The sequence below is a fragment of the Eulemur rufifrons genome, chromosome 20 (genome assembly GCF_041146395.1).
Source record: "Eulemur rufifrons isolate Redbay chromosome 20, OSU_ERuf_1, whole genome shotgun sequence".
NCBI lineage: Eukaryota > Metazoa > Chordata > Mammalia > Primates > Lemuridae > Eulemur > Eulemur rufifrons.
The window spans coordinates 1,040,001-1,060,000 of record NC_091002.1 but is presented as its reverse complement, the minus strand read 5'-3'; the positions used below and the strand labels follow the sequence as shown (position 1 = coordinate 1,060,000).

Here is a 20,000-nt window from a genome sequence, read left to right as displayed (position 1 = left end):
CCTTTCCGCTCCCCCCCCCCGGATTCATGGTTTCACGTCACGCGGGTGACGTGCCGACACACCAGGAGGCCCTTCTCACACGTGCGCGTGAACACGCAATCAACACGTTTATGAACTAGAAAGGGATCTGGTGTGACTTTGCTATTATTTCCCCTCCCCTCCTCCCCGCGCTGAGAATGAGTTTCCCCGGGCTCGTGTGCCCGCCTGGGAATCGGCTGCAGACGCCATGGCCCCGGGTCGACCACATGTTGCCCTGGGGTCCACCAGATGTCTCTGGCGAATTGGGGCCCTAGGGTGCTTGTGACGGTGTGGTCACTAGGTGTCGCTCTGGGCTCAGTATTCTTCCTTCTCGCTGTGACTTTGGTCTCTTTTTTTCGAAATTTCTTTCTTTCTTCCTCTTTTGCCCTGTTTCCATTTTCCCTTCTTAATCTCTTTCTCTCTTTTTGTTGCTTTTTTTCCACGGCAGATGGGTGATGTGTGTGTGGAGGAAACGCGGCGTCAGGGAGAAGACACATCTCACACGTGCTCGGGAACACCCGATCGTCACGCTTCTGAGTACCGACCGATGGATCTGGTCCCGAATTTTTTAATAGTTTTCTCCTCTCTCTCTCTCTCTCTCTCTCTCTCTCTCTCCCCCCCCTTCCTTCTCTTTCCTTTCTCTCCCTTCCTTTCTTTCTTTCTCTCGCTCTCTCGCTCTCGCTCTTCTTTTCTTTCTGACAGAGTCTCTCGTTCTGTTGCCCTGGCTAGAGTGCCATGGCGTCAGCCTAGCTCACAGCAATCTCAAACTCCTGGGCTCAAGCGATCAGACTGCCTCAGCCTCCCGAGTACCTGGGATTACAGGCATGTGCCAGCATGCCCAGCTAATTGGATATACGTGTGTGTGTGTGTGTGTGTGTGTGTGTGTATATATATATATATATATATATATTTTTTTTTTTTTTTTTTTTTTTTGAAACAGAGTCTCACTCTGTTGCCCAGACTAGAGTGCCGTGGCGTCAGCCTAGCTCACAGCAACCTCAAACTCCTGGGCTCAAGCGATCCTACTGCCCCAGCCTCCCGAGTACCTGGGACTACAGGCATGCGCCACTGTGCCCGGCTAATATTTTTCTGTATATATTTTTAGATACTGTTTCTGTATATATTTTTAGATATATAGTTTCTTTCTATTTTTAGTAGAGATGGGGGTCTCGCTCTTGCTCAGGCTGGTCTCGAACTCCCGACCTTGAGCGATCCACCCGCCTCTACCTCCCAGAGTGCTAGGATTACAGGCGTGAGCCACCCCGCCTGGCGTGTACGTTCTGTATTCACAGCCAGACGGAAGGCAGGGAGAATGTTACCCTTTCAAAGCCCGCCCTGCTCGCCTCTCAGCCCACCGATGGCACTCTGAATCCCGTGGCATTCCTTCACTCAGCTGAATTCTTCAGCACCCGACCCCCCCCACCCCACCCCCGTGCCACGGGAGTTCGTTCTCATGGCAGAGCCATCGAGGCTGTTGCCACACGTGTTGTAGGTGCCTAGGCAGACTGTGCCCTGGCCCCGAGGAGGTACGGAACCGCCTATCGCCTCGGGAGGGAGGGACAAGATGTGTCCGTGTCCAAGGCGACGTCCTGTCGATCACGAGGAGGCCTGCAAAGGCTCGTATCTGCCAGGCATTGAGCCACATCACATGAAACACCGGTGTGTTCCTTCACTTAGGTGGTGTCGCGTGTTGATACTCACAGAGGATGATAAACCCACTCGCATGCCGGCTGAGCCCCCTGTGTCTCCTCCTCTATCCACTGAGGGAAAAAACCGCAACGAAAGGTAGAAAACCACAGGGGGGGAAGAGAGCCCGTCGCTCTCCCTATGTGACCGTCCGGAGTGCTCGTTCAGATGGGAGGAGGTGTGTTTGTGTGTGTGTGTGTGTGTGTGTGTGTGTGTTTCATTGATTTTGGTGCCATCTTTTCTCTGCAGCTGCATCAGAGGACAGCGATTTTTCCGATTTTCACTCCGCTGAGTGAATTGCCTTTTGAAGAGAATGTCCACAGGAAGCCTACGGTCCTCCCGCGGGGGTGGCCCTCCTCTAGAAATGAATCTCGTTTCTTGAACGGAGGGGACTTGTTGACGCCATCATGCTTTCGGGACGACTTCTCAGACGCTAGCTTTGGACCGCAACATAGGTGCCCCCGACATTGCCTCAAGGGTTCCGTGGTGCCTCCTGTCAAGAGACCCCACCGACCGTCCCCAGCCTGCCCGCTCAAGGGAGCCGGGCCCCTTCTGATCTGTCCGCCCGCCGGTGAAGCTCCCTCCCGAGGGTCGGAAAGCCCACCTGTTTCCCAGTTCGGTTGAATGATGGGGCACCCGGGCAGGGCACTGGCACCGAGTGACTCCATTCTGAGTCTGTCTGCTCTGGGGGGCGGGTGGGGGGGCAGTTCCGTCTCGACCCGGTGGCCTCCTACCGACTGACTCGATGGGACGGACCATTCTCACTCAGGATCGTGTACCTTCTTGGCCTAGGCACATCCCGGCACTTAAAGCCACTTTTCGGGGACACTCTCCCACGTACAGATAGATGGCCTGCACGAGTGCTCTTCCTTTCTCGAAACACTGGAAATCTGTCCTCAATTTTACCTGACCTACCTGACGGTGTGTGATAAAGGAGCATAGAACCCTCAGCCACCCTCCACCTTCCCGCTGTCCCGAGAGACAGTGCCGAGCGTGAAATTCTATCCCTGACTCTCTGTGTCCACCGGAACGTGGCCTGACTGCAGTGACGTCAGCTACGTCAAGTCGTTCTCTGGGTAGGGAAAGAACTTAACCAGATAGGCCCTATCGGTCGCTTCTCTGTTCTGATAGTTTTGTGGCAGCCATTTCTTTCCCCCTCTCTTTTCTTTTTCTGTCTCTCTCCCCCACCCCCACCCCCAAATTCTTTCTACGAAGACGTTTAGGATGTCAGATTCTGGCCACATGCCCCCCCTAGGCATACGGGGGCCAGCATAGACAAAGGTCTTCGGTACCAAGTGTTCATTCCACGGTGACAGATATTGCCACTCTTGTATTGACCAGGGCGAGATGGTGAGTGGGTCAACTCTGAAACGCCCTGTACTCTACTTCTCTCTTGGGTAGGTCCCTGCCCCAACCCTCCGGCTTCTAGCACACACCCAGGGGCACTCTCTCCTCTCTGGATAAAGTTCCAGATGATCCGATCCGCTCCGAGGAGGAAGGGGAGCTGGCCGGGCCACCCACTGTGCGCCCCACCCCCGTCAGTCATAGGGTCCGTTCTTTTCAGGATGACACCGGCAGCGGTTGCTGGGTGTCACCTAGCGGCCACTTTGATCAGACCTCGGGATCCGGAAAGTCAGGTGACGTTGGGAGTTTAAGAGCTGACTCCCGGGAGGTGTGGAGGGCGGGGAGGAGAGCACGGTCCGGACGGTCCCACCCTCTTCTTCCCGGGCCCGCAGCTCTGGGCCCGCCCGGGGCAGCCCTAGCCTCTAGCGGGTCTCCGCCCACCCGCCCTGTTGTCTGCGGGAGGCGCCCCTCCTCCCGCTCTCTGCCTCCTCCCGGGACCGTAGGCCTCTGCCCGTCGTCTTTTTTATTTTTATTTTTTCCCTTTTGTTTGTTTCTCTTTTATCTTGTGTTTTAGGCTTATCGAATATCATATCGTATAAAAACTTAAATCACAGAATGAATTATATTAAGTAACAAGATGTGGCTTTTTATCCTACGCCGAGAACGATGAATTTTTCTCTTCGTGTCCATTTTCCTGTCCTGGAAGAAATACAAAGTTGCTCGTGATACTTCCCCATCATCTTCCAGTTTCCCCGACTGTCAACACGATGTATTCGATCGTATATCTTTGTGTGTGCACGTGGGCGCCTGTACCTATTTCTTTTCGGCATCAGTCTCAGGTCTTTTGGCACCTAGGGGGGAAAAAGGAGAAACCAATAAAGGACAGAAAGACGTTCTGTCGTTTTACGCTCCCCACCACCACCACCACCACCACCACCACCACTTTTGGGAGCTTGTAGTCTGGCCTATGTCCCCAAGGCAGGTTAAATCTTTTCTTAAAACTCCCAAGTGGTCCCCTGCCCCGCCCCCCCCCCCCAGGTGGGCGGCCGGCAGAGTTCACAGGCTTTGTTTTTGGCAGAGCCTGGACGATTGAAATAATTAACCACAATCAACGCTAAAGCTGAGAACCCCTCCCCCCCTCATTAAAAGCTCTGTATTTCTGCCTAGCCCTATGTTCGGGGAAATTCGGAGGCTTGAGATGGGAAGGTCTACCCTATTTTCTCCTTTACCGGCAAAATAGACTCTCTCTTTCCTTCCTCCTCAAACAGCTTGTCCTCGGTATTCGGCCTCGTGGGCAAGTGGCTGAGCTTTCGGTAACACCAAGTCTTCTAAGTTGTGTTGTGTTATCGGTCTTGTTTTCTTTCTTTTCTTTTCTTTTCTTTTCTTTTTTTTTTTTTGAGACAGGATTTCTTTCACTCTGTCCTCTCCCAGGCCGCCTTGGCCTGATTGTAGCTCACAGCAAGCTCCAAATCCAGGGCTTAAGTGATCCTCTCTGCCTCAGCCTTCTGAGTAGCTGGGACTATAGGCAAATGCTGCCACACCCGCCATAATTTTTCTTTTTTTTTTTTTGTTGGTAGAGATGAGGTCTCATCGTGTTACCCAGGCTGGTCTCCAGCTGCTGGGCTCAAGTCACGCTCCCGTCTCTGCCTCCCAAGTTGCGGGGATCACGGGCATGAGCCACCATGGCCAGCCAGGTTATTTAAAGGTGATCGCTTTGCTATCCTGATACAAAACCCCAAATGTGCGAGTTTAAGGCACCAGACGGAGGGAGTCCCCACACTACATCGTCATGAACATTGAGGGTGGCTCACGAAACAGCTGGGATGTGGCCACACAGTAGTGATCGAGGAGATATATTCTAGTGGGATAGCAGAAATATAGAATGTCCTGAAGACACTAAATGTCGGAATGCCACAGCAGTCAATGGCTGACAAACTTCCATTCCATCGTGTCATGGTAGGCGGCTTACTTTTCTCCTGCTCCCTCGGTATGATTAAGGCCTGACGTAGAAAATGTCTACGTCTCATCCAAATCCATCGAGACGATGGAAGGGGGAACTGGGAGAGGAATAAAGAAAAACAAGAGGGGGAGAAGGAGGAAACTGCCTCCCCTGCCCCCATGCTACCCAATTAATAAATGAAGAATGGCCTCTTCCCTCCTCTTCCCAACCCCTAACTATGCCTGGAGGTGTATCGTAGGCCTACAGTCCTAAGAAATGTACAACTACTGATAGTAATGGGAAGAAATGCAGTCTAATAGGTTTCTGTGCAGTGGGACACCTGGCCAGGGCACTTACGGTGAATGGAGCTTGCAGGGCGGGCGGGAGGTTGCTCTGGGTGAGTCTGTGAGTTGGCGGTGAGTGGTGAGTGAATGTGAAGGCCTAGGACATTACTTACTGTAGGTTTTCATAAACCCTGGACACTTAGGCCACACGACATTTACCTTTAGAAATTTCTTTCTTCAATAATACATTAACCTTAGCTTACTGTAAGTGTTTTCACTTCATAAACTTTTCCATGGTGGTTTGGCTTTTTTTTTGTTTGTTTGTTTGTCTGTTTGTTTGTTTGTTTGTTTGTTTTTCTTTCTTTTAAACTTTTGGACTCTTTTGCAACACCACGACTTAAAACACAAATGCGTTGCACTGTTGTACACAGATATTTTCTTTCTCTGTGTCCTTATGTGTTCCGTAAGCTTTTTCCTACTTTTAAAGTTTTTATCGTTCTATGCACTTTTCAAAATAATAAAAACTAAAACGGGGGGGGGGGGTGGGAGAGGGAAGGAGAGAAATACACACACATGAATATGTTTCCCAAGTGAACTGAGGAAGGGGGCCGAGTCAAGGTTCTCAGGGAGCCACCAGTGATGAAACGGTCAGGCTCAGAATCAGCATTGCAGAGTGGCTGCAGAGCCGGGGGGCCTGGACTGGCTACCTGGACGACACTCCGTGTTTGGTAACTTGGCGAGTCATACATCCTCTTGAGCCTCAGCCTCTTCATCTGCAAATGCAGAAATCATGGTGCCTACCCCACAGGGATATTGTGCAGAGTGAAAAAGCAAATGCAGGCAAAGCCCACAGAAGCACGCGTGGTAAACAGTAAGCCTTTAATCGTGGTCACAGTCGTTGTTATAGGATCATCTTCCTATGTCCTTGTCTTTTAAAGATTAGCAGAACCTCCCAGAAGATGAGAATGGGCTCCCCCTGAGCAAGTCTCGGCTGTAAAGTCACAGGCATGTTGAGCATGTGGCACAGAAGGCAGAATAAAAACCTGATCCCGGAACATTATGTTCCTGCAGGACATGAAATCATTGAAGGTATGGGAAATCCTACCTCATATCCGTTTTACTAGAACACCTATGATTGCGTACGCACATGGACGCACGCGCACGCGCACCCCAAACTTTTTGAGCTTCACAAAACAGCGTAACCAAGGAACACACTATGATGCTTCTTAGCGATCTATTTAGGCCCAGGTTACTCGTCACTCTGAGCCTGCCTCCTTATCTGTCCAATGAGAATAGTGTTTGTCACAATTATCGTCATCGTCATCCTACCTAACGCTTCTGGTAAAATTGAAGTGTGAGAACACCCGCTAGACAGAAAATCCATGTTATCTCTCAATTTTTCTTCCTCCTGATTTCTATCTGAATCTGTGAGCTCGCTTTGGTTCACTTCGGTTTTTCAAGAGGCTCCGGTTACCTTCTCTCCCACCTATATCGGATTGGGTCTGACGGAAGAAAGAAGGAAAAAAAAAAAAAAAAAAAACATAGTAAAGAAAGCAGAACAACATTTGTTTCTGAAGCAACCGATCAAACATTGCTGATGAGCCGGTCTTTTCTATTTCAGTAAACCAAGGAGGCCTATTGTCACGAGGATGTGAGGGGCCCGGGTAAGATTGGATGATTACCCCTAAAGGAGACAGAGCAGACAGACTATGGCACATGTGATCTTAGCAAAGAGAATAAACAGTGACCTCTCTGCCGAGTTGGGCCTTAGCATACCAAAGGGAAATAAAGGTGTAATAGGATGCTCAATTTTTACTCTGGAAACAGAGGTTGGTTGGGCACTGAACTGAGAACACTGAATTTTTTACCCTCCTTGATATTCACATAGGCTTAGAGGAGGCAAAAAAAAAAAAAAAAGAATACTGAGCCTATAAGTCATCCCTAAAACTCGGATTTTATGTTCCCTTGCCTTTTCATAACTGAGCAACACACAACATTAAAGAATGGACACAGGCCGGACGCGTTGGCTCAGGCCTGTAAACTTAGCACTCTGGGAGGCCGAGGCGGGAGGATCGCTCAAAGTCAGGAAGGAGTTCGAGACCAGCCCGAGCGAGAGTGAGACCCCCCGCCCCCGTCTCTACTAAAAATATAGAAAGAAATTGTCCAGACAACTAAAAATATATAGAAAAAAATTAGCCGGGCATGGTGGCACATGCCTGTGGTCCCAGCTCCTGGGGAGCCTGAGGCAGGAGGATCGACTGAGCCCAGGAGTTTGAGGTTGCTGTGAGCTAGGCTGACGCCACGGCACTCACTCTAGCCCGGGCAACAGAGTGAGACTCAGTCTCGGGGGGGGGGGGGAGACCCAAAAACAAACAAACAAACAAACAAACAAACAAAAAAACTGGAAGGGACACAGACTTCCACAGGTTTGTGTGTGGCCCCTTTTACTTATTAACGCTACAGGACCTTAATTATTTGTGCTCTGAATCTGATATTCAAATTATCCTTGTGGCCAACGCGTTTGAACAGTAGATGGTAGGGGAAGAAGAGTTCACCTCCTGAATAGATGACAAGTAACGGGAGTACTGGTGAAATTACAAGTGGCTTACGTTTACACACTGAAAATCCCAGTTAGCCGCTACCATGAGTTCAAAGAAGAGATCTAAATTTCTGACCCTATGACCCTAAAAGATATTTCCTCCCATGGTGTCACAGATAAAAATAAAACTGCATCCTAGCACTTTGGGAAGCCTAGGGGGAAAGGATCGCTTGAGGCCAAGAGTTTGAAGTTGCAGTGATCTATGATGATGCTACTGCACTTTAGTCTGGGAAACAGAGTGAGGGCCCGTCAAAAGAAAAAAAAGAAAAAGACAAAAAGAAAGAGAGAGAGAGAGAGAGAGAGAGAGAGACAGAGACAGGAAGACACAAGGAAAGAAAGAAAGAGAGAAAGAAGAGAGGAGAAGAGAAGAGAAGCGTCAATCTATCCATTGCATTTTCTACCCTTTAGGTGACTGGGCTTCAGCAGGGTGATGTGATCTGACAAAGTTCATGTTGCTAAGAAATAAAGCACTGGAGTTCAAACTCTGAGTTTTCAAAATCCAGCATATCCCCCTACCCACCATACCGTGCCACCTCTGAGAGTGGATATCTCACAGAGGAGAGCTGTGGAGGCCATTCTTGGACAGACAGAGTCAAGTAGTGGAGACCATGGAGTCTCTGCTCTGCAGCCAGTCTAGAGACATATGGAGCCATTAACACTGCTTGTGAGGAAAATACCATGTCATAGGGAAACAGAAATATTTTCCGCCTTAGGCAGATACAATTTAGGAAAAGACCCGAAACCCCTCTTCTTCTAACAGTGCTTTCTGGTCAGACGCTGACCCCTTCGATTCACAGATTCAGATACATCATTCAATGCAAGCATTGTCAACAAGTCACTCTTTGCAGCTTTCTGAAATTTCTCGCATATAGCATACTTGTAAAGATGATCACTTATGTGAAGACACCACCCCTCCAGAAAAACAAAAACAAAACCAAAACAGAAGCCCACTTTTCTCTGCTGTGAAAATCAAGATCAGCTTTTATGAGATCCACTAAATTCACACAAGAAGTAAAATATAATCATACTGATATATGCAATTTTTCTGTTAGAACAGAATGCATGGTGCTCCTTATCGTCTCAGATACTGTCAACAGAAAGCACGCGGTGGATGAACAATCTCCGTGAGCTTTTCTACAGAGATGGGGTGGGTGTGTGTGTGTGTGTGTGTGTGTGATAAATAATGAGGGTTGAGGAGCAGATAAATGACTGGGGGAAAACAACAACAGCAACAACAACAAAAACCACTTCCTGGTTCCTCGATGCAAGCATTCATTTAAAGGGGATACTCGTATGTATACCTAGGTGGAAAGTGGAAGCAGCTTTAAAAAAAAAAAAAGAAAAATTGCTGCGAGCCCTGGTTATGATACGGCAATAAGCGCTAGCTCTTGGAAGGTGTAAAACATATTCACGGTGGCTTACGCCAATCTGGGATGTACAAAGACGAGCTTGAGCACCACCACCAACCAAAAATATGAATGAATACCTGGCTAGCGATCAGGATCAGACATAATAGAAAAGAAAAAGCTCCCAAGGCTAAAATAATGTGAACACGATTGACTCGTCCATGGAAAAGAACCCCAAATCACTGCAAAATAATTTAAAGAGTTTTATTCTGAGCCCAACGGCCGTGATCATGGCCCAGAGAGCTACGCCCAAGAAGCCTTGAGCAAGCGGACCCATTGTGGTGGGGTGGGTTACAGTTTGGCTTCATACATTTTAGGGAGACAGGAATTACATGTAAAATCACAAATCAAAACATGGAAGGGGTACATTGGTCTGGGCTGAAAAGGCAGGACATCTGGCAGTTGGGGGGGGCGGGGGAGGGAGGGTGCGGTGTTTACAGGTTTACAGCTGGGTTTAAAGATTCTTTGATTTGCAATTGATGACATAAATGAACCTCTGCCTAAAGGCTTTGCATCATGTTTTCAGTTAAGGTAAGGAGGTCTGCTAATCACAGACAAGCCACTGGACAGTTTACCCAAAACTCAAGTGCCCTGTAGTTCAGTAAACGGTTGGCCTGCTAGATATGCGTTAAGCTTTGTCTTGCCTGGCCTTAGGCCCGTCGGACATTCAGTATCTCATTGTTATAAAATCTGACTCCATCAGGGAGGGGTGTCTGACTTCCCCTGTCCTTGCGGGGCAGCAGCTCAGGTTTAAGGGTTTTTCTAGGGTTCCCTGGGCCAACCACGGGACGGGTCAGCTGGCGGTGGCGGGCGGGGGGCGGCTTAAGATTTTATTTTAGTTCATAGACTCCAGAAATGGTGTTTCCCTGGCAAAGACACACGAGTTCATGAAAAGCTTTCATTCAGTTGGTCTGGCTCCTCCCTGAGGTCGTCTCCCTGCCCCCCACTCCTCCCATCCCCTGGGGCCGGAGCGGGGGGGGGGGGGGGGGGGGAGGGGTGAAGGCCCAAGAGGAGAGGCGCGTGGGGGAGGTGCCGCTCCCAGAACCAGAGACTCGTCTGGGCCCCACGTAACCCAGCCACCGCGACCGCTTCGCCCGAGGAGGTGCCCAGCAAGTCGTGCTTCTGCCCCTCGGGATTGCCTGCGGGCTGGGGGCGGGGTACGAGCTCCCGGCCCAAGAGGGAAACCCCTAGCCTGGCCGCACAGATGGCCGGGCCCCCGGCGGAGCCCTTCCGCCGTTTTCCACCCCTCCTCCACTCACTGCGCTGACTGCGCATGCGCGCTCGCACGTAGCCGCCTCGGGCTTCTCTCGGGCGGAGCCGCTTTCAGCCGCGACCCCGCCCCGCGAGCTGACTGCGCATGCGCGCTTGCACGTAGCCGCCTCGGGCTTCTCTCGGGCGGAGCCGCTTTCAGCCCCGACCCCGCCCCGCGAGCTGCCGCTTCCAGGCGGCACAGCGCATGGGGGAGGGGACGGAGCTCTAAAGAAATCAGTCCCCTCCGTCTCCTGCCTCAGGAAAAGCCCCAAACCCTTGGAGAACTGCCACCCACCGCCACTGCCGTGTGTGTGTGTGTGGGGGGGGGGGGCGGGGGGGCTGGGTCTTTACTTTGTGTCCTCCTTGTGGCCCAGTCCAAGGCGGCTGGGCTGCCAAACAGATCGTCTCGAGAGGGAGGCAGGAAGGGCCCAGGTCTGGACAGGGGTGGATTGGACCCCTCCACCCTGGGGTGTGGACTTGTGACCGAAAGCTCAGCTGCTTGTCCACGAGGCCGAATAACGAGGACAAGCGGTATGAGGAGTAAGAAAACAGAGAGTCTACTTTGCTGACAAAGGAGGAAATAAATAGGGTAGAGCTTCTCAGTCTCAAACCCCCAAATTTCGTGAACATAGGCCTAGGCAGAAATACAGAGGTTTTAAAGGAGGGAGGGTTGGTTCTCAGCTTCAGGCAATTACTGCAGTTAGCTGTTCTAAAGGTCCCGTCTCTGCTGAGAAGAAATCCCTTGAACTCTGTGGGCCGCCCACCCTGGGGGCCACCTGGAGTTATAACCAAAGAGTTAACGTGCCTCAGGGATGCAGGCCGGGCTGCAAGTTCCCAAAAGCCTGGGGGAAGTTTTAAAAAGACAGAAAATCTTTCTGCCCTCTTCCCCTCCCACCCCCCCACAAAGCCATTTTCTCTGGTGCAGACTCGGCACCCTCCCTGCCCCCCCCCCCCCCCCCCCCCCGTGCAGGCCTGTTTGTCCTCAATCATCTGTGAGGTTCACGAGGAGGAGATGCTCTCTCGCTCTCCCCACCCTCTTTCTTCCCTTAGGAAATCCTCAGCGCTGTTCCACACACTCAAGGTGGCGGGCCTGCTCCGGCCACCAGCCACCTCTTGTGCCACCTCCCGCCCCCCCCCCCCCGCCCCCAACGGAGTAGGTGTACAGACAGGAGCACACTTTACCGGAGGGCGCCTGGGGATGAAGAGTTGTGGTGGCCAAATGGGGGATGCGGGGCGGGGAGGAGAGTGGCTGGCATTTGGCAAAGAGTGACACGGAGTGGCCATCCAGGCTTGTCTGAAAAGTGGGACTACGAGCCTGAGAGCGCCGACGGAGTCGATGGACATGGTCACTGCTGTGGGATGTCTCTTTTACCACGATGTAACACCAAAGCAAACCCCTGACCCGCTGGGTCGGAGAAGGCCTTGTGGGCAATTTAGAAAAGCCATGGCGTGGCCATTTGGAATACTTCCTGCCTCTCCGGGAATCAAAAATTAGAAAGGACCATGGGTTCTGTATTAACGTACCAAAGGCAGGCAGAATTTTAGCCTTTTAAAGCCTGCCCTGGCCCTATCTCAGCAAGGCAGTGGCACCCCAAGTTCCGTGACATTTCTGCACTCGGCGGCTGACTTCTTCAGCCATCTGTTGCGATGCCCCTGCCAGGTGGCCACTCACTCGCCCCTTCAGTTCAACCCTTGTACCAGAAAGTGTTGCCTTCTTCCTAACCCCTATGGGGGGACCGGGGGGTGACGTGTGTGTGGGGGGGGTAGTGGAAATGGGCAGACCCCACAGGTGCAGCCTCTTCCAGGTCATAATGGGCCTGAGGCAGCGTGGGATTCCCCCGGAAGGGAGGCAGGGTGGCACTACGGCACCGAAGCCTGACGCCGGCGGCCACGTGGATGGTGGGGGACACGTTAGACCGCTGAGATGCAGCCACTGAGAGCCACCCCGCAGCAAGAGGTCTCTCTGGCAGAGCAGGCACTGAGTCCGCAAGTCAAGACAGCTGGGAGGCCTGGGAGACAGAGGCCCTGGATCTCAGGTCCCGGGGTGGGGGCGGGGGGCAGTGCCAGTGCCTGGAGAGAGAGAGAGCCCAGGCTCCAGAGGCCATGATGGGGCCTGGTGGGCAGGGCCGAGGAGGTCAAGGCCGGGTGTGGTGGGGTCCGGGATGAGGGGCTTGGGGTGACGGGCAGGGAGAACGACCCGTTCACTCAGACGTGCCCTCAGAGGAAGGCAGAGGTGCGTTTTGCCTTCCTCCGGCTAGTGGAACGCTCGGCATTTCTTTCCTTCAGAGCTGGGTTGAACCGGTGTGGCATCTGTTATAGTACGGAGTGCGAGACAGGACAACCTAGAGACCGAATTGAGCCAAGTCATGAGTCCACATTAGCTGGCCAGCGACCACCCCCTGCCCTGTTAGGGTACAGGTACAGAGAATGGCCCCGAGCCGAAAAAAGCAGGAAGGTTTCAGACTATCCTAAGCTAGAGCTCCGTGACTTTAGGCACGGCGGTTGAAACAACACTATACCACCTACTCCGCAGCTGTGTGGTCCGGGACCAGCCTCGGGCCCCCGTTTCGTTTCGGTTACAGTCTTTAAGCGAGCAGGTTTACAGAAACAGATAGCTCCAATTAAGGAACATTCTTTCAGGCGTTAAGCAAGCACAATCAATTTTACGACAGGCAGCTGGAAAGTTTAAACACTTAGTTACAAGTTAATTGCTTTGTTTTATCTCCGCAAGGTACGTATTTCCAATTACAGACCTAGGTCAAGCGGACATCGGTCACCTAGCGAGCAAGCATAAGTTTTCAAGTGGGCCTTTACAGCGTCCAGACAGGCCTCGGTCCAGTTATTGTGCATTCTTTTTGACCACTTGGAAAGCTGCTAGCACCGTTCCGGGCCTCACCTCACTCACGCGGAACTACAGAGTGATGACCTGGGGTGGGTGGGTGGGTGGGTGTGTGTGTGTGTGTGTGTGTGTGCTCCCTCCTGTGGTGGGAAGGGTGATCTGCTCGCCCACCCGGCGTGGTGTCCCCCACCCCTGCCCCATCTTGGCGTTTACAGAAAACAAACACGAACACAAGAGAGGGAGCCGGAGGAGGAGGAGGAACATATGCTGCTATCCAGGTTATCCTGGGAGGCTTCCTAGCCATTTCTGAGGAAACAGTGTCTCCTGGCTGTCTCCCGTAGTTTTATTTATTGACTTATTTATCTATTTTTCCTTTTGGCTTGAACCCATTCTTTTCGTTTCGGCATCTCATCTGACATCCTCTTCTGAGAGGAACCTGGAAACGTTTCCCCGTGTTGCATCTTTTCAGGCTCTGTACGACTGACGAGCATCGTCCCTCTTCAGTCACTGGGCTCTTTGCTAGCCAGGCCTTAATTCTCCACGTTGTAAACCCCAGATCGGATCTCCGCCCGGAGTCCTGTAGAGACCCACCGAATCGATGTTTGGACTGGGATGTCTCGTAGACCTTACCTATTAAAAACCGATCCAGGCCAGGCTTGGTGACTCACGCCTGTAATCCTAGGCCAAGGCGGGGAGGAGGACCGACCGCTTGAGGTCAGGAGTTCGAGACCTGCCTCGGCAAAAGCAAGACCCCCGTCTCTACCAAAAATAGAAAAAAATTAGCCGGGCATGGTGGCACACGCCTGTAGCCCCAGCGATTTGGGAGGCTGAGGAAGGAGGATCGCTGGAGCCCAGGAGTTTGAGGCTTCCAGTGAGTGAACTATGCCCTGCTCCCCCGCCACCCCTCCCCATCATCTCTAACGAAATGACAGTAAAATAAAATAAAATAAAATAAAGCTCAGAAAAAAAAAAAAAAAGTACTATGTAGTGAGACCGATCCTAAGAACACGGGCGCGGGGAAGGAAGTCACTACCACGGTATAAAATTGTATAAACGTTACCCGATTCTGTGTGCGTGCGTTTTCTGAGAAATGACCCCCTTTTGCTATGGGGCCGGGACTGGAGTCCCAGTTTGGGACCATAGGATTCCCCGCACTCGACTCCAGACTGATTCGACCTAGGGTTAGCTCTGTGTAAACACTCTTTAGACGTGGGTGTTTTATGGATTTCTGTCCTTCGGGAGAAACGACTGGCCCGGGTACAGGAGTGAGTGAATGTACCGACCGTCTTCTCCCATCTCTCTCTCTCTCTCTCTCTCTCTCTCCCTCCCACACACAGGCACACGCGCGCGCGCACACACACACACACACACACACACACACGCCGTTTCCGGGAGCGCCCACTTCATGCGCTTCGGTCCACCGTGACAGATAGTCCAACTGTGAGATCATCGTGAGTGGCTGCGCCTAGGCCCCGCTCTGAACCTCTCCGTACTGTTCGTGTGTCTTCAGCAGGTCCTGCCTCCACCCGTGGCATCTAGCACGGGCCGATGGGTCCCTGTCCTCTCTCCCTGCCGTGGACGCCCCCCTCCGGCCCCCCGCCCCCGGGGGCTCTCTGGTCGACTAGTGGTGGGGAGTGTGCCCGAGGGCTGAGAGACGTGGTCCGAGAGGGGCCGGGAGGAGGCCTGCGACCCAGTGTGTACCCACTCCCGCCCCCACGCTCCCTCCCCCACGAGGGAGCCCGTCCTTTCCAGGCTGACACTTGGATCGGTGGATGACGGGGGTCACCTGGCGGCGGGCGAGCGTTATGGGAAAATCCGGTAGGCGTGTTGCGACGTCCTGCCACAGAGATGGCTCTGGCGACAGCCTCGGGCCGCCCCACCCTGGCCCCCGGCCAGGCCCCGTGAATGTGTTCTCTCTGTCCCTGACTTCTTTCTTTGTTTCACCAGCCGGCGTGCTCTGAGAATGTGAAGTGTATCATAGTTCCACCCTGGGTTTCATGATCCTAAGATAGGAAGGGGTTTTATGATTCCACGACAGAAAGGTTTTCTCATCCTATCATCTCTCCCCCCCCCCCTTTCTTTCTTTCTCTTCCTCCTTCTGCCTTTTCTTTACTTCTTTGTTGTTTCCTTCTTTCAGTCTTCCTGTCTTCCTTCCTGCCTGCCTGCCTTCCTTCCTTCCTTCCGTATTTCTTTCCTCTCTTCCTTTCTCCTGTTATCCTGTGTTTCTATCTCTGTTTTTTCCATCTTTCTTCCCCCTTTCTACTTTCCTACCTTCTTTCTTTCTCATTCTCTCCTTTCTCTCTCCTTCCTTCTTCCTTTCTCTTTCTATACTGTCTCTCTCCTTCCTTCTCTCTATCTTTTTCTCTTTCCATCTTTCCGTGCTCTTTCTTTTTCTCTCTTAATTTCCTTTCTTTTTCTTTTCTTTCTTTCCCTCCTTCTGTCTCTGTCTGTCTTTCTTTCTTTCTTCTTTCTTTCTGCTTCCATCCTTCCTTCCTTTTTCTCATTCTCTTTCTTTCTGCCTGTCTTTTCTTTCCTTATTTCTTCTTTCCTTCTGTCTTTCTGTGTTTCCTATCTCCTTCCTCCCTTCCTTTTTCTTTCTTCCCCGTGCCCTCTTCCTGTCTTTTCTTATTTACTGTTTTCTTCTTTCTGACTTTCTCTCTCTGTTTCTCCGTCTCTTTTCTTTCTGTTCTTTTCCTTTCTCTCCCTTTCTCTCTTTCTGTTTCTGCCTGTCTGTCTCTCGGCTATGTTGTGGTCTGTGCAGAGACGGGTTTGGTGGACGATGTCGGTGGTCGGGCCGACCCATCCTTTCTTTGATCCCAGTGCTAGCCAGGCCGGGGCCTGCTTAGCTTCCAAGATCAGACGAGATTGGGCGCGTTCAGGGTGGCGTGGCCCTAGACTGACCCGTCATTTTTCGATGGCTTCCGTGGGGAGTAGGGGGACTGTGTTTGATGCCCCCGGGGGACCTTCTGGACTCTGAAATGATGGGCTCCAGAGGGTTGCCCCGTGTTTTGCAGCAGACCTCTGGTGGCTGGCGCCGGTTGTGGTCGGGCTCCACCTGGCGGCCGCTTTTCTACAAGTCTCTTGTCCTCTGCATCTTCGGTGCAGCAGGCAAAGCAGGGGACAGTCCCCGATGCGAGCGAGGCTGAGTTCCGGGAAGCAAGCAGCCTTCGCGGGGCCATCTGGTTCGTGCCGGGACGCCGGCTGGGACATCTGGGAGGCAGAGCTTGGGCCTGCAGGGCTGTGTGGCGGGAGGACGTTGTCGCCGCGCTTCCAGGCTCAGCCAGCCAGGCGGCTTGCGGGGCTGCCCGGGCAGGTCGACCAGCACGCTGTGGCCGCTTTGGAGACCCGACCCACCCCGCGGGGACAGGAAGGAGACGGCACACGCGGACGGGAGAGGAGGGTGTCCGGCGACCGGCCGCCGTCCCGTGCATGCGTGTCCCTCTCCCTCGGCCTCGCCTTTCCTACCCATTTTCCCTGGTTCCCGCTCGGGAGGCAGGGACAGCCCTGTGAGTGGCACCCAGTCGTCCGTGGCTTCCTCCGAGTCCTACTCTGGGGGCGCGGACCGGGCCCTGGGTGGCGCGGGTGGCCGGCGAGGGCGACCCCTGTCGGCCCGCGGGCGCTCGTGGGCCGCGGCGGTCCCGTCCCGATGTTTTCTCCTCCACAAGTCCCCGTGCTGGGGCCGGGGACCGGGCCCTGGGTGGCCCTGGGTGGCGCGGGTGGCCGGCGAGGGCGACCCCTGTCGGCCCGCGGGCGCTCGTGGGCCGCGGCGGTCCCGTCCCGATGTTTTCTCCTCCACAAGTCCCCGTGCTGGGGCCGGGGACCGGGCCCTGGGTGGCCCTGGGTGGCCGGCGAGGGCGACCCCTGTCGGCCCGCGGCCGCTCGTGGGCCGTGGCGGTCCCGTCCCGATGTTTTCTCCTCCACAAGTCCCCGTGCTGGGCCCTGGGTGGCGCGCGTGGACGGTGAGGGCCTCCCTGGCCCTCTACGCCACGGGGGCCGACCAGATGTCCCTGAGTGCCCCTTGTCTGCTGGCGCTGGGGACCTGCTGGGGACAGGTGGCCGTGTCGAGTGTCGTGGGGGCAGGCGTGTTCAAGTGGCTCGGTCCCCGTCTTCCTGCGCGGTGTTTTTGATCACCTCATATCGTCATCTTCCGCCTGCAGGTTAGTACTGACACGCTGTCCTTCGGCGACTGTCGCTGGAGGGGTTGGGCCTCCGCACGCGGACAGGGTTCTGGGTTCCTGGGGATCCAGCGCCCTGCCCTGTTCCCTTTGAGCTGACCGCCTGGGCCCGCGCGCCGGCTCTAGGGCGTCGGAGTGTCCCGACGGTGGTGCCCGCCTCTCGCGTTGGTCTCTTGTCCCCTCGAGAGACGGCACCCGGGGGAGAGGGGGGAGGTTTGCGGCAACCTTCCCCCTTACCCCGCTGGCTCTGTGCCGTTGCGTGTCAGGCGGTCCTCGTCTTTGGGTTGTGCTTGGGAGGCGGGGCTGGCGAGGCTGAAGCGGGCTCCTCCGATCGCTGTCCTCGCCGGCCTGACTGACCTCCCCCAACCCTCCCCGTCCTCGGGGCCTGATCGATGTGGTGACGTCGCGCTCTCCCGGGCCTTGAGCCGCGTGCCAGGCGAGGGACGGTCCATTCATGGTGAATGGTGGCCGCTCTTCTCGTTCTGCCCGCGGGCACCTCACCTCTCCTTCCCCGCCTGTGGGCGGTGCGTGGGAGGCGCGGGTGCGAGACTATCCGGCCCGACCGCGGTCGCCCCGCCCTCGGCCTCGTGGCGTTGGCGGGGGGTCGTGAGTCCTCTTGACGCAGCGGGCAGCCCTCGCTCGCCCTGTGTGGCTGTTGCCTGGCCGGGGTCCCCCCTGCCCGCGACGGACGGGTGCGGGGCCGTGCCGCCCGCCCGGTCGCGCGCCCCGTTTGGCGCGCGGCTGCTGGGTCTGTGTGGCCCTTTTGTGGTGCCCCCGGAGCGCACCGGGTTGTTCTCCAAGGTGCCCGAAACCGAGCGGTGGTTGTCGTCCTCGTTCCCGGCGTCCCCCTCTGGTCGCCGCTGCAGCGTCTGCTGCGTTGGGTACACCCTCGAGCAGCGTGCTTGGGGTTGGGGGGGTCGAGGCGGGCAAGCCTAGAGGCATCCTCCTGCGCTGCGTGGGCGGGCGGGGGGCGTTGTCTCGGCGTCCCCACGATGTGTGCGTGGCGGACTTCGAAAGGCGAGCGCACGGCTTGTGCTCTTCCCACCCTGCCCGAGGGGGGGTGGTTGCACGGTCGTGTGGGCGATCGTGGTGGGGCTGGGCCGGCGACGTGGTGCCGGCCGGCCCCGTGGGGGGCCTCTGCCACCGGCCTGGTCTGCCTCGGTGACCCCTCTCCCATACCGACGGGGGAGTGTTCCCCTCGAAGTGAGGGGGCTTTTGGACCAGGGGCCCCGACCGCGAACGCTCAGGAGTCGCCAACCGTGCGTGTTTTGCCCCATGCCGCAGACCCCCCCACACCTCCCCTGGGGCGTGCCTGAACGCCTCCGCCCAGGGCCCTTACGGGGGCGACCGGGGATCGGGGGCGATCCACCTTCGGCGAGAAAGCGTCTTCTCTAGCGATCATGGAGGCGTGTCCTCTTCTGGGGTTTGTCGGATCCCCCAGCCCGCCGCCTCTCTGCGCGTCGTCAGCCGCCGCCCCTGCGGCTGCCAGTTGTGCGTGGGCAGAGTTCCCTCCTCCCCTGCCGTGGGGGGAGCGGTCCGCCGGCCCCCGCGGTGGGGGCCGAGTGCCACTCTTCGCCTAACGTGGTCCGCGCCTCCCCCCTGAACTCTGGGGGAGGGTCACGCCGGGCCGGGCCGGCGTTCCAGCTGTGAAGGGCGCCCGCGTGTGTGTGCTGCGTGCCCCGGCCGCGGGTCGCCCCGGTGTGTGCTGGGGGAAGGGGGTGGTGGTGCGGCCCGTCTCGCGCCCCCTCCCCATCCCCTGTGAGCGTGCGGCCCTCCACCCGGTCCCGTGCCAGGCCGCGGATGGATGGGCGCTCCCGTGCTGGCGCCTGTGGATTGCGGCTGGGGGGACCGCCCGGCCAACGAGGGGGTCGTTCCACCGGTGCACGGTGCTCCCCGGAGCGAGACAGGATTGGGAAACGGACGAGAATGGGATTAGGCGCGGTGGCGTGCGGGCCGAGGGCCGAAGGCCGGCGTCGCTCTGGGACGCCCCGGTGGTGAGGCCGTGGCCCCGTTGGGAGGGTCGAGGGGTGCCGAAGGCTTTGGCCGGCTGGCGTCACGGGCGCGTTGCGGGACCGCTCTCGGGTTTGGGGCGGTGGGATCCCGTGGCGTTGTTTCCCCAGTGGCCCGGTCGCGGCGCAGGTCTCGCCTCCCCACGGGCTCTCGTGCCTCGCCCTCGCGGGGTCTCATCCCTGTTCGAAAAGGGTGCTCCTTCTCTCTTCCTCACGGCTGCCGACCGCCCCGCGACGAGCGTTCGCCCGACTGCGCTGCCCGAGCCTGACCTCGCCGCGGGGAGGGGGCGTCGCCCTGGCCGCCAAGGCCCTGGACGGCGCCCCCCACCCCCCCGGCGACGTGCCTCGGTTGAACGGTCGGCGGGCCTCCGCGTGGCGGGCCGGACGGCGTTGGGGGGCGGCCGGTCGCGCGTGCGTGCAAGAAGAGCGTTTTTCCGGAGCTACACGCGA

General features: G+C 55.6%; 1 pseudogene; it reads right to left on the bottom strand.

The window, feature by feature from the left end:
• Window positions 1-35: 35 nt before the first annotated feature.
• LOC138401337 (small nucleolar RNA U13) lies at window positions 36-127 on the bottom strand (annotated as a pseudogene).
• Between the last annotated feature and the right edge of the window lie 19,873 nt (window positions 128-20,000).